General features: G+C 42.2%; 3 pseudogenes; 2 read left to right on the top strand and 1 right to left on the bottom strand.

The window, feature by feature from the left end:
* The first annotated feature begins 6,126 nt into the window (after positions 1–6,126).
* Positions 6,127–15,251, top strand: Mark1-ps1 (annotated as a pseudogene).
* Positions 16,808–18,200, top strand: Ckb-ps1 (creatine kinase, brain, pseudogene 1; annotated as a pseudogene).
* On the bottom strand, positions 16,808–18,200 carry Gm6949 (predicted gene 6949; annotated as a pseudogene).

Genomic DNA, 18,762 nt, shown 5'->3' with positions numbered 1-18,762 from the left:
TAAAAATCCAATATGAAACTGGGATAAAAACAGAAATGTATATTAGTGGAACAAAGGCCCAAACATGAGTATGTAAAATATATATCCATCTGATATTTGACCAAAAAAATCAAAACCATACACTAAAAATAGCTTCTCTTAGCAAATCATGCTAAGAAAAATGAATATTCACATGTAGAAAATGAAATTATACTTATATCTACCACTCTGTGCAAAAACTAGATTCAAGTGGATCAAAGACCTCAATGTGAAACCAGAAATATTGAAACTTCTAGAACAGGACATGGGCAGTACCATGGAAGTTTAGGTGCAGGAAAAGATTTTCCTTGATCTAGGAATTATTTACCTGGAAATTATGGCCAACAATTGACAAGTAGAACCTCATAAAACTAAGAACATATATAGCTAAGGAACCAATACAGTAAGTGAAGAAGAAACCTACAAAATGGGATGTCATCTTTGCTAGTTATTCATCTGAAAGCCTATATAAAGAACTCAAAACAGCAGTCAAAGGAAACATGATTTGATTAACAAATGAGCTAGAAATCTAAACAGAGAATTATCAACAGAGGAAACAAACATGACTACAGGTCAGTTCAAAAAGTGTTCAGTATCCATGCAATTGGGGAAATGCACATTAAAACAGTCTTGAGATTTCTTCTCACCACAGTTAGAATGGCTAAGATCAGCAGAACGACTAACAAGTGCTGAGGAGTTTGTGGGAAAATGGATCCCACATGCACTGTTGGTTGGAATGCAAATTGGAGCAGCCAGTCTAGAAGTCAATATAGACACACAATTATTGAGCTCATCCCCAAGAAAGACTCCATCTCTCAGTGGTCATTAGGTAGCTGAAGTGACTTTTCCAGGGGTGTAAACCTATGAGATTTCTCCCCTTCCTTATTAGTATATCTTTTAATTTTACTAAGTTCAGAGCCTATTTATCCAGCCATTATGAGAAATTGCTTCAAAGCAGACTTCTTGGTATTTTAGCTCTTGAAATCTTCCCTCAAAATACTATGATGTTTTCTAAGGCAGAGATCAGGAGCAGAGAGAGAGACACATACACAGAAACTAGGTTTGCTACAATTTGTTGATCTCTGTGTGTCGTTCAACACATGAGGTAACCCAAATTGCAAAATATAAATGTCACATGTTCTCTCTCATCTGCAGTTGTCATAATAGAGAAAACTGTTACACACAATACTAAGGCTAGTAAAGTGATGGATTGTAGAAGAGAATCTAGTATAACCACTTTGTTAGACCAGCATAATTCCTAACTAAATTCTAAATCTTATTCTTATACTCACATATAATTATAACTATTACCTTCATCAAAGAAGCTGTTTTTTAAGCAAATCACATAGAAAACAACTATATCCAATAACACAGAGATCAACAAATTGTACAAAACCTAATCCCAGTGTTTGCAACGACCTCACATCTCCTGATCTATGACTCAGGAAGCATCACAGTCGAGATGGAAGAAAGATTTCAAGGGGTAGAAAACCAAGAAGTCTCCTGGGCATATATCCAGAAGATGTTCCAACCGGCAAGAAGGACACATGCTCCACTATGTTCATAGCAGCCTTATTTATAATAGCCAGAAGCTGGAAAGAATCCAGATGTCCCTCAACAGAGGAATGGATACAGAAAATGTGGTACATTTACACAATGGAGTACTACTCAGCTATTAAGAAGAATTAATTTTTGAAATTCCAAGGCAAATGGATGGACCTGGAGGGCATCATCCTGAGTGAGGTAACCCAATCACAAAAGAACTCACACAATATGTACTCACTGATAAGTGGATATTAGCCCAGAAACTTAGAATACCCAAGATACAAGATACAATCTGCAAAACACATGAAACTTAAGAACGAAGACCAAAGTGTGGACACTTTGCCCCTTCTTAGAATTGAGAACAAAACACCCATGGAAGGAGTTACAAATTTTGGAGCTGAGATGAAAGGATGGACCATCTAAAGACTGCCATACCCGGGCATCCATCCCATAATCACCCTCCAAACGCTGACACCATTGCATACACTAGCAAGATTTTGCTGAAAGGACCCTGATATATCTCTCTCTTGTGAGGCTATGCCAGGGCCTAGCAAACACAGAAGTGGATGCTCACAGTCACTTATTGGATGGATCACAGGGCCCCCAATGGAGGAGCTAGAGAAAGTACACAAGGAGCTAAAGGGGTCTGCAACCATATAGGTGGAACAACAATATGAACTAACCAGTACCCCCTCCCCACCCCCAGAGCTCATGTTTCTAGCTGCATATGTATCAGATGATGGCCTAGTCGGCCCTCAGTGGAAAGAGAGGCCCATTGGTCTTGCAAATTTTATATGCCTCAGTACAGGGGAACGCCAGGGCTGAGAAGTGGGAGTGGGTAGCTAGGGGAGTGGGTGGCTAGGGGAGTGGGGGGGAGGTTATGGGGGACTTTTGGGATAGCATTGGAAATGTAAATGAAGAAAATACCTAATTAAAAAAAATGAATGCCCCAGTACAGGGGAACACCAGGGCCAAGAAGTGGGAGTGGGTGGGTAGAGGAGCAGGGTGGCGGGAGGTTATAGGGGACATTCGGGATAGCATTTGAAACGTAAATGAGGAAAATACCTAATAAAAAATTTAAAAAAAGAAAACGAAGAAGTCTACTTTGAAGCAGTCTCTCATCATAATGGCTGCTAAACAAGATCTGAACTTAGCAATATCAAAAGACATGTTAATGAGGAAGGGGAAAAGATCTCATACACTTATACCCCTGGAAAAGTAATTACAGACACCTAGTGACTACTAAGAGAAGGAGTCTTTCTTGGGGATGAGCTATAAAATTGGCTGTCCAAAACAAAGTGCTCAGCCCTAAAACCCTATACACACAAACAAGAAAAGAAGATTCAGCAAGTTATATTTAGATACTTTCACATACACAAACATACATGCATGTTTCAATAATTGAGGAAAAAGAGCTATTAATTTGAGAGGTGGAAGGTAGGGGAGAATTTACAAGGAGGAAACTTGAGGTGAAATCAAGGAAAAAGGAGAAGAGGGGAGGTGATATAATTATATTTTAATTAAAATGTGTGGCAGAATTTTTCCCCAATTAATTTAAATATTAATACAACAAGAAGCCTGTGATTGGACAGGGAAAAGGAAGGTGGAGCTAAGAGTTTCAGAGACAGAGACAGGGGCAGGAAGAGAGAAGAAGGGAAGGAGAGGAAGAGATAAGATGGAACCTATAGGAGAGGAAGAGGAGCTAGAACCACACAGTACTGGGTGCCAGAAGTATTGGGGATTTCTTAGATGATTAAATAATAGTTAGGGTGCATCTGCCCCATCTAGGTGTATAGCTTGTGTTTATATCAATTAAGTTTGAGTTCATTATGCGAGTGTTTTGTGGGTTGAGAATTTACTAATATAAATCTGACTGATAAATTACAAGCCTCTAGAGTTTTGATTTTACTGGGGCTTGGAATGTGAGCAGAATCCACAGCAAGAGAACCGCGACATGGGCAGTCGCTTCAAGGGATTAACCATGGAGGCAGCAAGAGCCTGCGATAGCATGGATGGTACATTTTTAACATTTTTAAATGTGTAACTTAAAAAAAATGCAGGGCAAAAACCTCTTATGCTTCAAAGACACAGCCAAAAATGTGAAATAAAAGTGAGGAGAATCAGCAACAGGATACGATGAAATATTTGCAATCACATTAGATAAACCACTGATTTGAGCATTATACAAAGGAGTCTTCCCGTTTGATAGTAAAACGGCAAGCGGTCCACTTTAAAAATAACCAAACACGCTAAACTTGGATATTTATTTTATCTGTGAGAGGGAAAAATGTTTCAAGGTATACAATAGAAAAAGGAGGAAAGTGCTTAGGTAGATTGACCTGCTTCACACAAACCAAAAAAAAAAAAAAAAAAAAAAAAAGTGCTGAGATGAGAAAAGCACACAGCAGGAATGAGGGTGGCAGAGAGGCAGAGACTTTCTCTCCCAATTCGTTATTCTGAGACTTTTCTTGCTCAGGAAAATCACTTGGCAATCAACTATGATTCTGTTTCAGAGTTGTAGTTTTCTCAGGCTCTCTGTGGAACACATCAACTCCAATGCTTTGATACTTTAAGTCCTTAAGTTTCATATCTTCTTCTCCAGCCCAAGTAATTTGTGCCATTGAGTGAAGATATTATCCATCAAGACTACTGTAGTTATCAACACTGGAAGTGCACTTTCAGGGATGAAGCAAACTGCAAAGGTATTGACCTACACAAAGAAGAAAAATCAATATGAACAATAGGAAGCTAACCATTAACAACTCTGATACTCGTGATGTCTAGCCCTGTGATATTGAATGCAGGTGTAATGCTCAAAATAAACCTGTAAACTCCACTGGCACAAGGACTAGGGAACCTCCTGGAGTGCTAAGGCTATAGTTCCTTAGAAAATAACAAAGCCTCATGGGAACATATGATGGTCTATAGGTTGGTTCTTATAAAAATAGAAGAGGTGGCTCAGGTTCATTCCAGGAAAATGTGGCTAGGAAATTCCAAGGAATAGTCCTAACTAAAGCCCATCTTTTGGTCAGTACTAAATATTTAATAAAGCTTGCTTTAAATTTGACTGAGAATAGTTGCACATGGAGGGTAGAAGGACCCTGTCCAAGAACCTCAACTGCCACTGTGCACTCCTGTCTGGTACCAAGAGTGTAACTTTTGAGTCAGAACTTTGGAGTCCATCATAATATCATGTGGCCACTGGCTGGGTTTCATGAAGGACCAAGATAAACTCCCTAGCTCTCAGAAGGTCTTCTTGCTCGTTTATTTCTGAAGATAAAATGAGAAAACATAATTCCTGAGTGCAACTCACCGTCAGAGTATCTTAATTTTGTCTCACATGGGAAACTGTAAGTGCAGTAGGAGGCACACTGTCTTGATCCAGGTCTGTTGGTAGGAAGCTGTTGATAGGCATATGTTCCCAGAGCTATTGCCAGGACAGCAGCAAGCCTATTCAGGCCAAGCTGGTCCCAGCAGTCAGAGTCCACTGGGGAAACCCTCCATGTGTCTACCTCCTGAATGAACACAGGAAAGTAGATGGGCTTGCTGCATGTCTACTTTGAGTCTCAGGACAGAGTCAAAGCTGAACTTGCAGTTCTCTGTGTAGGGAGGAGGGCTTCTTCCTGGGGAATACAGGAATTTGAACAAACTTGTTCATTTCTATAGAGTGCACTCCATCTTTCCTCACACTGATAGATAATTTCTTATGCATCTTTCTTGTTAATCTGTTTTGAAAGAGGCACAAATAGTTTAGACATATTCCAACATCACAGTCTCTTAACAAATCACAGAAGATAAAAGCTGGTTACTCATGTGTGTAGCTACACTGATGATTTTGAAGGAAATATGTTAGAATACCAAGTGTTCTCAGGCTGGTGACTACAAAATCCAAGTAAGCAGAGATCAAGGGAGAAGTTTCACTAACTGTAGCAGGTAAGGGGATTGAATAGGCCTTGTTTAGAATGCAAAGTCTTCGTGGAACAGGGAACAGGTACATATTTTCAGATATGCGATTAAATTCATGAGAATGATCATTAAAGGAGGATAACACTATTAAACACAGACAGTTCCAGGTCATCGATCCCACTCTTTTTAGAGTTAAATGAGAAGAGGGAATGGGGAGAGAAAGACAGACTGGTTCACTCTGAGGTTCATGACAATTAGAATGGAACTTTACCCTGGCTGAGTAGAGAAAAATGCTTAAGATTGCACTAGTGTTACTTAGAAAAGACAGGGACATGTCAGGGCAATTGTGGGATTGGAAATGCCAGGTAACCAACTGCACAGCTATGCTGATCTGCATGACATGGGTAGCTCCCATTATGTTGAATTATGCCCTTGTAAATCTGAGGCTAAACAAACTCTTCCTCCTATAAGTAGATCCTTGCCTGCATTTGATCACAATCATGAGAATACTTAGCATTATAGAAGTTTGGGGCAAGAATATGAGAGGAAATATATTTAAAAAATACTGTGGGGTTTTGCAGAGCTGTCATTGGTTTCTTGCACGTGACATCATAATGAGACTTTGCAAGGAATGTGAGATACCAACCAATAGCAAGCTGCTGCCTAGGCTGGGTTTGTCCTTGTGCTTCAGAGAGGCAGTTGGTTGGTGGGAGAGCAGTTGGATTCAGTTGTTTCCCACAACTTGGCCTTTTTTCCAACTTGTTGGATCTGGATATAGTGAGTTATATTTGTTTTCTAGGTTTTTAGTTTGGACTTTTGGTATTTGGTGGTCATCAATTTTTTATTTATTTACATCATTTGTTTGTGTTTTACTTATGTCTGTATGCTCCTTTCTTCATTTCAACTGTTACACCTTTTATCAAGTTCATTTACTTGTCCTGTTTGCCTTTGTTCTTGTCTATTTTACACCTTTGGTGGTGTATATTAACTGTACACAGTGAGGAAATCATCTTGACTTCACATAACTGCTTCTACTGCCTTTGAATACTCTTTATCTGCTTTATTTCACTTCCCCACCCATTGGATGTAATAAGTACTTCTCATTTTACAAGGGTTCAGTCCCACTGCCTAATCATGACCTCTAGAAAAAAAAGTGTGATACTTGGGTTTGTGGATCTGGCATGTTTGAAGTCACACTTCCCTAGTTCCATGTGTTTTCCTGAAACAGGTATTCCACTCTAGATGTTGCCTCATGATGATAAGAATTTGAAAGTGTGTCTCCCCTCAGTACTACAGACTACTGAAATTCTTGCCAATTCTTGCTGCTAGTTGTTAAGACTGCAATATTGTTTTGCAGTTTGTTAGTTTTGCCCTTTGGATTCTTTTTGGTCTTAATTATTTAAATTTATATTCATGTTTATGTTTATATACACTCTTATATTTTTACTTTCTTTGATTCTTCTCTCATTTAATACATCCTAACAGCATTCTCACCTCCCTCTCTCCTCCCTGTTGTGCCCTTACCTCATCTGTCTCCCAAATTTACTCTCCCCGTTACCTTCAGAAAGGATCAGTCCTCCCAGAGATAGTGACCGAATACGGCAGACTAGGTGAAACAAGACATTTTAATGATCTTGAATTTTCTCTGAGGGTTAATTTCTACCTATACAATCACTTTATTCATTAATTATGACCCATTATTTTTTTTCAAGACAAGGTTTCTTCATGTAGTCCTAGCTGTACTGTAATTAATCCTGTAGACCAAGATGGCTTTGAATTCAGAAATATGCTTCCTCTGTCTCCTAAGTGCTGAGATTAAAGGTGTGTACCACACTGCCTGGCTATGAGCCAATTTTTATTTTGAAACTCTTGTCTTATTTCTTTCATTACTTTTTCCTTGTATAAAACATATATATTTTTATTTTTAACTTATTCATTTTACCTCTTGCTCACTGTCCCCTCTTGGTCACACACACACACACACACACACATTCCTGCCTCCTACTCTCTTCCCTTCTCCTTTGAGTGTGTAGTCTCCCAGGGTTCCCCCCAACCTGCTACATCAAGTCTCTGCAGTCCTAGATACATTCTCTCCCACTGAGGCCAGACAAAGCACCCCAGGCTAGAAGAATATATCTCATGTACAGGCAGCAGATTTTGGGATGGCCCCACTCAAGGTTTTCATGACCCCCATGAAGATCAAGCTGCACATTTGCTGCATATGTGGGTGAGGCCTAGGTCCACCTGCATATGCTCTTTGGGTGGTGGTTCAGACTATGAGAGCCCCAAGGGTTCAGGTTACTAGATTCTGTTGGTACTGCCTTGGAGTTCCTTTCCCCTCTTCTTCCATAAGAGTCCCCAAGCTCCATCCAGTGTTTGGCTATGGATGTCTACATCTGTCTGAGTCAGCTGTTAGGTGGAGCCTCTCAGAGGACTACTATGCTTGACTCCTGGCTAGCTTATTTACCCTCAATATGTATGGTAAACATGATATGTATTAGTATTCTTAATATATTATGTGTTATATGATATAATATTTATGATAATTATTTATATTGTGATGTGTACTAATTTATATTGGAAATTATAAATTTACTATTTTATGATTATAAATTATTATGGTATAGTATTTGCTGAGTTTGTAATAATAATAATTACAAAATAAGTATAATACACTGCACTAAATTTATAGTGCACTTAAGTATGTTACACATTAGCCATTTCACTTTAATCATTTACTTTACATCCCAATCTGCCTACTTTTCCTCCCAATGCCCCCTCATATATATCTTCTCCCAATTCTGCTCCAGGTGTTGGGAACACACATGAAGACCAAGCTGTACCTTTGTTACATATGTGTACTGGGAGTGGCAGACACCCAGGTCCAGCCCATATTCTCTCTTTGATTGGTGGTTCTGTCTCTGAGAAACCCCAAGGCATGCATATCATTATCTCCTGAACATTTCCTTCTGCCCACGATGTGTTTGTACTGATAGTATGACTTTTTTAAAAGCTCAGGCTCCTTCCTCCTTACCCACTAGAGACAAAAATGTAACCCATTTCTGCTTGTGGAACTGCTTTCTTTCAAGTCAAACTATGGCTACTTGCAGTGACTTTCCTCATCCCTCAAGAGGTCACTGGTCATAGCTTTTAGTATGTAGTCTGCTCCAGAGACCCCTTATAGGCTATGCTGCTGTTCATTTTCTTTGTTACATACTGTCCTTTCATTCTGCATGAGGCAATTTTGATTGTAAATGAAGGGCTGTGTAGTCTATTCCTAAAATGGATGTGAAGTATCAGGCAAGAACAATTTTTTTCTAATGAAGAATTTTCATAAAAATATATATTCACCAAGGAAGGAAGCTTATGCTATCTCTGTTCATTGTGATATTTTGGTTGTAAGATGGGGGTAATATTAACAGAGATGAGTTTGGATGTAGTCTTTTGTTTTCTCTTTCATGAATTAATTTCTGTAAGTCTGGTATACATTTTTCTCCAACATTCTATACATTTAGAGGATCCATGGGTGGGCTTTGCTTTGATGGAAATTACATTGTTTTTGCTACCCCATACTTGTTGTTTATGATTCTTGTGTTTACATGTTTATTTCATCTTATTTCAAAATTTACACATGTCTAAAGCCTCCTTGCTTAAAATATCACAATGAACAGAGATAGCATAAGCTTCCTTCCTTGGTGAATATATATTTTTATGAAAATTCTTCATTAGAAAAAAATTGTTCTTGCCTGATACTTCACATCCATTTTAGGAATAGACTACACAGCTAATTTCTGGAAGCATAAATATTGAAGCATTTCTGAAAGATCATCTGGATTGTAGTCATAGTAGAGTATTGTAGAACATCAGTTTATTGTTTTCTGTTCTATAAACGGTATCAGGCCTCACTTGATCACTTAGGTAAACAGTTTCCATGGTTTTCTTGAAAACAGCTAGCCCATTATTGCTGTGCTCTCAGTATTTCCCTTTGCATGCCCCCTTCACTGAAACCATCTCTCACCTTTACTAGAATTCCTCCTCTACTTATTTGTGGTTGTGATCTTCTGGTATTTATATGTCCTTGAGGATCATCATTGGGTTGTTTGGGAGATCTCAGAATTCATGATAGAGAATTCCTTCTAAAATTGCATCAATTTTTATTCCTAGCCTCGTATGTCCCTCGTTCTATATGAGAGTAGGAGTTGAACTTGAGCGAAACATCATGGCCAGCCACATGGAAGAGAACATCCTTGAAAAGGATTTCAGGATGTTGACATCTCTGGGTTGTGGTTCATTTGGGGAGGTAAAGCTTGCCTGCCACCTTCCCACACGTATACGGGTGGCTGTCAAGGTCCTTGAGAAAAACATCAACAGCATGGCTGAGATCACTTCGGAGGTGGAACTCCTTCAATCTTTAGAACACAGAAACATTGTTCGATTTTTTCACATGATTGACACACTGACAACAACTTATATGATCATGGAATATGTGGCAGGAGAGGACCTTGAGAAGTGCCTCAGGGCACTGGGCTGTCTGAAAGAGGAGGAGGCTAGACCTGTTTTCCAGCAGATTGTGTCAGCAGTTCACTTCCTCCACCAAAGACGCATTGCACATCGCGATATTAAATTAGAAAACATTCTGGTCGATGCAGCAGGAAATGCAAAGCTTTGTGACTTTGGCATGGCCATTAAAACCACAGAAGGGCAGATGTTGGAGGAGACCTGTGGCTCTGTATTCTATTGGGCCCCAGAGATCTTGGCAAGGAAACCCTATGATGGGCTGGCAGTTGACATGTGGAGCTTGGGCATCGTCCTCTATGTTCTGGTCACAGGGCACTTTCCATATGTAGAAGCCACCATTGAGGATATGCACAGGGTCATCACTACTACAATGTGTCCCATTCCTTACCACTTGTCATTTCCGTGTCACATCATCATTGCACGGTTACTCATGGTCCCTACCTGGTACAGGATGACAATACATCAGCTTGTGGAACGACCATGGCTGGGCCACATCCAAGATCATGGACTGGTTGCCACAAAAGAAATCCTTCCCAGGATCGTGAACACAATGTGCACCATTGGCTATACCTGTGAAGAGATTGTGTCATCCTTAACAAATAGGCGACTCAAAGATGAAGTAATGGCAACATTTAATATTTTAAAATACCAACTGAGTTATGGGGACAGCCATCAGCAGGCGAAGAAGCACTGGGCAAATAGCAGCCCTTCAGGTGCCCTTATCCCCCTTCCCCACTTGAAGAGGAGATCCAGTGAACCTACCTTGTCAACCTGTACAGAAGTTAGGAAGAGACACTTCCAGGATGTGGGTGTGGAAAGAAGAGGCAAAAGTTGCAGAAATTACCCCATGTTCATCAAATATTCCTGCACAGAGAGGATGCCCTGTTCATATGACCCAGTGCCAGAAAGTGATGCTCTGACAGCTGATGTCACTAACAGTGCTACAGGGGATATTGCAGTCAACAAAGATTCCATGGACAGCATGCTTGGTGAGCATGTCTCTCCAGTATCAGCCCAGGATGAAACATCCACAGGGTTTCTGAACATGGGCTTCTATGCAGAAGAACCATTCACATGGTCAGAAATTTCCAGTGATGAGCCCCATGTTGGACCCATAGCTCCTGGATCTAGATCTCTCAAGGTCTGGAAGCGAATTTCCTGCTCACAAAAAACAATATGCTGCTGCTACCGCTGTTGCTGCTGTTGCTGCTGTCTCCCCACCCCACGGTGAGCCCAAATTCCTGTGTTAGGTACAGCAAAGAAAAGATAGGATAGTGAGGTCCCTTAAGAAACACAGCTGGAGTGGCTGTCCAGATTTATAATTCCAGTGTGGTTAGGATATGCCAAGATGGACTGCAAATGCCAAGATGGACTCTCTCATAGCTCAAGATCATAAGGTGTCTAGCATATTATATGGCAAAATTCCACAGCTTTCCCCTCATTTAAACGTCTGGAGAGTTGAGTCACAAGCAGAGAGTATAGAATGGGTCACAGAGGGTTGGAAGAGATGAAGGACAGTTTGGCTAAAGGGGTAAATTTCACAGAGGAGAAAGGAGGGGGAGAGCTTTGGCAGATCAGGTCAGGTCAGTGCTGAATAAGTCCTGTCTCTGTCAGGGTCACTAATACATGCACTTTCTTATTTCTTTTTGCTTTGAAGTGGGGAAACCGAAATGGACTAGGAGAATTTCAGCTTTATTGAGGAGAGACTCCACAGCAGAAAGCCAAGACAAAGCTCCAGGATGCTGTGTTCCTCCAATACAGAGCAACAGGCTTCTGTGTCTCTCCAGTCCTTTGGTCTGAACTGTCAGTGTGCATCTCCTTCATCTTACTCCAGCCCCATCACTGCTTGCTGGACAGAAAGGTGGGCATAAGGAACATCTAACTGGTTAGGCTCTTCTTCCTCAGCTTTGAGTGTGCTGTACCACTAGTACCCATAGCATCTAAAACAGATGCCTCTACAACCACAAATGACGTGTCTTCTGACATAAGGAGCCTCATCATCTTGGTCACTTTATCCCTTACATCTTATTTCTTGACTGTGTTTTGGGAAGAACTTCAAGAAGTCCCCTGGAAGGAGGGAGACAGGGGGAAGGGGGAGAGGGGAGGGGGGAGGAGGGAAGAGGAGAGGGGGGGTGGGAGGGGGAGGGGGAGGGGGAGGGGGAGAGGTGAGGGGGAAGGGGGAGAGGGGAAGAAAGAGTCCCATTAAGGAATGGACTCAAAGGGAATCTGAGATGCTTAGTGTTAGTGATTCTCTGTCCTAAAACATTTGAGGAGGAAGGGTTTGAAGTAAAGAGGGTAAACATTTTCACTCAAACCTATATCCTGACATTCATTCTGCCACTGGGTGCAGTCACAGACTTTGAGTTGAGTTTTAGAGTCATGATTATGAGAGATCCCACAACCTAGCTCAAGAAGCCACCCAAGATGTATTTGTCATTTTTTCCTTGGCCCATAGCTGGTCTGCTTGTTAGTGTTCACTAAGGTGGTCTTCATTCCTCATACACTTTACTGAATTCAGTTCCAAGACAAACGAGACTTGAGTAATGTAGCCATATCGAGGAATCCCAGGAGAGACAGCACAAGGGATTGTTCAAGCTAAACCATGTACCATTGACTCCAAGTATGTGATTTTCACAGTGCAGAATTGATGCCCAAGAGGCCAGTAAAACATAATGTGGACATTTTGTGATCCAGCTACTTGAATGCTCATGTAGCTGCCTTTACCCTGTTACCCAAGAAAAGAGAACTCAATTTATAAGAGCCACACACAGCATCTTCCTTTCCATTTAGCCTGCCTGATGGAGCCACCTGGAAAGGTGCACACAACACCAGCTATTTTTACCAAAACCTACCCACACTTTACCCTAATATTGTTCAGTAATATTCATCTCCCAGAGAAGAAATCTGGGTTGCATGGATGCTCAGTAAATTGCTATCTTGGACAGAGCATGATTGGCTGGTACACTATTGCAAATATATGACTCAGATATGATGATCACAAACACACTGTATTCCCTTGTAGTCTTACTGTCTACACTAGAGTCCAGATCTCTCACTGACCCTGCTTTCACCTCTCAAATCTTCAGGTTCTGTTAGACAAGTTCTGTGGTGGAGGATCATTTTCACCATCTATGCATTCTGACTCAACTAGGCAAGTGTTAAACAAGATGGTGTACGGAATGCACAGTGTCCAACCCAGACAGGTGGTTGGGAAACTGCTTCTCCTCCTGACTCCTAGAGCCTGTTCATGGGACAGGCCAGCAGCAGGCATCCAGGCTAGAGAATCCCTTCAGACAGCAATTCCTCAAGAGACCCATTGAGTTATTTCTCAGGTAGGTCACATAAGGAAAAAATGAATACCTGTTTCACAAGGTACTGAATTCCACCTAAAATAAAGCTGCTCTTGTCTGAAAGGTAACAGGAACTGAGCAGGTGAAAGAATCTTTCTGGTAGCTTCATTGTAAAATAATCCTTCTCTTGTAGATGCCTGGCCACATCTTGAAACATGTACCCAGATACTTCCTGACATGAGGATGTGCACACTCAGCATTCCTGACGCTGACTGAAGTGAGCATCTTTCACCTACACTTCCCATGAATGACTATCATATCATGCCTGAGCTCTAGAGGAGCTCAGAGACTGCACATAGCATCAGAAGGACATGCTGTGGTAGACAATGAAATGTTTCTGTTCTACCATCCAACTACACACAACCACTCCAAATTGCTAATGATATCAGGTGACGCTATAGGTGGATCTCTTTGTGAAAGCCACCCAGGGGGTACATAAACCTGATTCACTGCCCACCTAAGATACTTTGCATTTTGGCTATGAAACCTGCCTGAGCAGATAAAGAATATATCTTACCAGAGCCTTGGCATGTGAATGTGCATCCCTTTTGTGGCTCTAGACTTGTTCTCCTGAGAAGAGCAGTGGCCATGGACCCAAAGTCACAGGCTATCACTTACATGAAGACAGTGAAATAGAGGGCATCCTCTTGGACCATCTCTCTGCAATCTTGGTTAGATAATATTTACAAACAAAAGGGCTGAAATATTTCAGTAGAATTCCAAAATCATCTTTAAATTGGCATTCAGAACACTTTGACAGATGGCTGAGAGAAAAACAAATTGGCTTGAGCTTTTGGGCAGTTCCAGTCACTGTTCTTTTTAATTTTTTTCAATAGTTTATTTATTTTATTCACTTTACACTTCTATCACAGCCCCCCTCTTTCCTCTGCTCCTGGTCAGAGCCTTACATATTCCTCCTCATACTACCCCATTTCCTTCTCCTCAGAGAAGGTGGAGCTCCCCTTGGATACCTTTTTTTCTTGGAAGCAGCCTGGGATTTTTGAGAATTTCCATGGGATCTTCCAGTCATCAACTCAAATGAATGCAATGCAGTCCCACTACTAGAAGCTATGCCTGCCTACCAGAGATGGCCAGTTGAGTCTTCAGAGTCCCCATTTCTAAGAGTCCTCATTAGGATCACCATTATAAATTCCAGAAAGTTTCCATTGCACCTCGTTTCCACAACAAATGTCCCCAAATTCCAATCATCTCTCCCAGGGTTTGGCACTCTCTCTTTCACCCCAAGTGGTACTCTCTTGAAATTCAGGAAATTGCTCTTTCACAGAGCAAAACACCAGGATTGATTTGCCAACACCAGACTCTCCTAGAAGGACTTGAACTTGAATATTTTACTTCCAGTATTTGTCCCATTGGGTCTTGTTGCTCCTCCATATGCCATGTCCAAATTTTAGAGAAGTTCCTCATCTCAAATTCCTAAACGAACTTCCAGCATCAATTTTGTTTTCTTTCTGGAGAAAATACCTTCAAGAAATTGATTTTGGAGCTGGGGCCTGGAAGAGTGCTTGTCCAGCAAACAGCAAGCTCTGAGACTCCTGTCAGCAAGGCCATGCTGGCATGGAGATCTGATGCACCCCAGCTGTAGTGGAGTCGCCTGATGGCTACTTCTCACACTGGCCTGAGCTGGACTCCGAGCACCAAGCCACCCCTGCTTTGCTCTGTCTCTGCCTTAGACATCTGGAGTTTTGAAGGCACAAGCAGACACCTGAAAGCAACATATTCTAAGTAAATATGAAGACGGAGGAGCAAATAAAGCCTAGGTTTTTTTCATCTCAGGGACAGCCACAGTAATGGACTTCTGACACCAAGCCTAGACAATAAAATGTTCTTCCCCAAACTGTGCCAACAACTGGTGTCCATGTGTCCAAATGCCCAAGATTGTAAGAGACATTTCTCATTCAATGTATTGCAGTGGTTTTGTTGAAGGTATCTCAGATATTGAACATTTGATTTCTAGTACGGGAATTTGTGGAATACAAGGAGGTGGAGCTTAGCTAGGAGAACTTTATCACTAGGGGAAAGAGATCATGTAATGTGTTTCAGCAGCCACCCAACTACCCATCTCTATAGAGAACAAAATACAATACCATGGCTTCTGTGTCTCATGAAAGCCTGAGCATAAATAAATCCTTCCTTCCTAGAACTTATTCAGGCCTGGGATTTGGTGCCAGCCATGAAAAAAATAACCAGAACACTGGGTGTGGTACAGAAGCTGAGAAAAAACACTATCCATTCTGACAAGCCACGATTGGTTGGCTGCTTGTGAGGACATCACAGAAACCATTATGAAGAATGCTAGTAACTAGTTGATAATAGTCACTGCCTGCATTTTCCTCTTCGTATATTTTGGAGAAGCTCTTGATGCCTACAGAGCAGTTGGACTTAAAATTGGCTCTGGTAGACTTGGAATCTCTAATCACTTTTACTTTGGTACAGTGTGCTTTTTCCCTAATGTGTTGGTTTGCTTCCAGGAGTTTAAGTTGACTTCCATGTCTATATTTATATGCTTCGTTTTTGTCTGAGGTTTGATGTGATGTTTGTATATGTTTGTCCCAGCGGTGGCACTATTAAGAGGTGTGACCTTGTTGGAGTGGATGTGGCCCTGTTAGAGTAGGTGTGTCACTGTGGGTGTGGGCTTTAATACCCTTGTCCTAGCTGCCTGGAAGCCAGTCTTCTGTCTGCCTTCAGGTGAAGATGTAGAACTCTTGGCTCTTCCTGTACCATGCCTGCCTGGACACTGCCATGTTCCCACCTTGATGGTAATGGTCTGAACCTCTGAACCTATAAGCCAGCTCCAATTAAATGTTGTCCTTCTAAGAGTTGCCTTAGTCATGGTGTCTGTTCACAGAAGTAAAACCCTAATTAAAACATTTGATTTTGGGGCTGGAGAGATGGCTCAGAGGTTAAGAGCATTGTCTGCCCTTGCAGAGGTCCTGAGTTCAATTTCTAGCAAACCACATGGTGGCTCACAATCATCTATAATGAGATCTGGTGCCCTCTTTTGTCCTGCAGGGATATATGCAGTAGAGAATACTGTACCCATAATAAATAAGTCTTTTTTTTAAGTACCTTTAGTTTCTCTATGTCTTATCTCTTTCATTATTTACTATGCACATTCCTATTAAAAACTCACTTAGCTACTCTTTTTAATTTTCTTCTGTTATAACATGGTTATAACGTGTGTTACGGAGAAGCTGCTAAATTGATTTCCAGAGTGATTGGAGAAGTTTGCACTCCCAACGTAAATCCACATACACTAAATCTAATAAACCAGAAAGTAGGGAATAACCGTGAACTCATTGGTACAGGAGACAGCTTTCTGATCAGAACATTCAGAGCTAAGGACTAAGATTAGCCATAAATAAATGGGACCCCATGAAACTAAAAAGCTTTAAAGCAACGGACACATTCAAAAGGACAAAACTGGAGTCTACAGGATGGAAAAATATTTGCAGGAGCTACAAGCACAGGCATCCATCGCCTGTGCTCTGTCGAGCATCCCACACGCTGCTGGCTCCATGCTTCTCCAACAGCTGTGTTGTGCAGAAGCTAAGCTTCCAGGCGCAGCATGAATTCCCTGATCTGAGCAGCCACAACAACCATATGGCCAAGGTGCTGACCCCCAAGCTGTACCCTGAGCTCCGTGCCAAATGCACAAGGAGCAGCTTTAGTTTGGACGACGCCATTCAGACTAGCATAGACAATCTGGGCCACCAGTACATCATGACTGTGGGTGCAGTGTTGGGCGATGAGGAGAGTTATGACGTATTCAAGGACCTCTTCGACCCCATTATTGAGTAGCAACACAGCAGCTACCAGCCCAGTGATGCACACAAGACCGACCTCAACCCAGACAACCTGCACGGTGTCGATGACCAGGACCGCAACTACATGCTGAGCTCATTGGTGTGCACAGGCTGCAGCATCCGCAGCTTCTGTCTCCTGCTAAACTGCAGCCGCGGGGAGTGCCGAAAATCGAGAAGCTGGCAGTGAAAGCTCTGTCCAGCCTAGATGGGAACCAGTCTGGCAGGTACTATGCACTCAAGAGCATGAAAGAGGCAGAGCACCAGCAGCTCATTGAAGACCACTTCCTTTTCAACAAGCCTGTGTTGCCTCTGCTGCTGGCTTTCGGCATGGCACGCAACAGGCCAGATGCTTGCAGCATATGGCTTTCCTGCTGTGGATCAAGGAGGAGGACTACCAGCAGGTCATCTCCATGCAGAAGGGAGACAACATGAAGGAAGTGTTCACCCGATTCTGCACAGGCCTCACTCAGATCGAAACTCTCTTCATGTCCAAGAACTATGAGTTCCTGTGGAACCCTCACATGGGCTACATCCTCACATGCCATTCCAACCTGGGCACCGGACTGCGGGCAGGTGTGCACATCAACCTTCCCTACCTTGGGAAGCACAAAAAGTTCTCGGAGGCGCTCAAGTGGCTGCAGCTTCAGAAGCGACGCACAGGTGGCATGGACACCACTGCTGTCAGTGGGGTGTTTGATGTCTCCAATGCTGACCACCTGGGCTTCACAGAGGTAGAGCTCATGCAGATGGTGGTGGACAGAGTGAAACTGCTCATTGAGATGGAGCAGCGGCTGGAGCAGGGTCAGGCAATCGATGACCTCATGCCGGCCCAGAAGTGAAGCCTGGCCGTCGTCACCATCAGGCTGCAGCTTCCTAACTTATTAACCGGGCAGTGCCCTCCATGCATCCTTGATTTTTGCCTCCTGGCGGCTGAGCCCTTAGCCTAGCTGTAGAGACTTCTGTCGTCCTGGCTAGAGTTTATTTTGTTGATGGCTAAGCTGTTGCTGACACTGAAAATAAACTAGGGTTTACCCTGCCCCCCCCAAAAAAAAGAAAACATCATGAAGTTTGCCAGCAAAAGGATGTAAGTAGAAAAGATCATCCTGAATGAGGTAGCCCAGACACAAAGACAAATGTTGTATGTATGCTAGAATCCACAGACCCCCAAAAGTAACACATGGAGGCCCAATGGGGGACAAGACAATCTCACTCAAAAAGGGGAACCAAAAAGACATCACAAGTGAATGTGGAGAGGGGACTGGATAGGAGTGGGGTTAGGAATTGGAACAGGAGGGATCAGGTTTATGGAGGCCCAAGGGAGAGAGTACTGGATGTGTCACCTGGAATGAATGGGAGGAGCATACATTTCTGGAATGAGCTAGAAAGCTAGGGTAATGGAAACTTCCAAGAATCAATAAGGCGACTCTAGTTGAGACTATTACTAATGGAGGTTCATGGGGCCTGAACTGACCAGCACCTGTAACCAGGCAAGACTTCCAGGGGAGCTATTGGGACACCAACCCTGCCACTAAATCTTCAACCTACAATTTATGTTTCCTACTAGATGTGCCGGGGTAAACGTGGTAAAGAAATCATGGCAG

The sequence above is a fragment of the Mus musculus genome, chromosome 17, assembly GCF_000001635.26.
Source record: "Mus musculus strain C57BL/6J chromosome 17, GRCm38.p6 C57BL/6J".
NCBI lineage: Eukaryota > Metazoa > Chordata > Mammalia > Rodentia > Muridae > Mus > Mus musculus.
The sequence above is the reverse complement of the archived record's forward strand: the minus strand, read 5'-3'. Positions and strand labels throughout refer to the sequence as shown.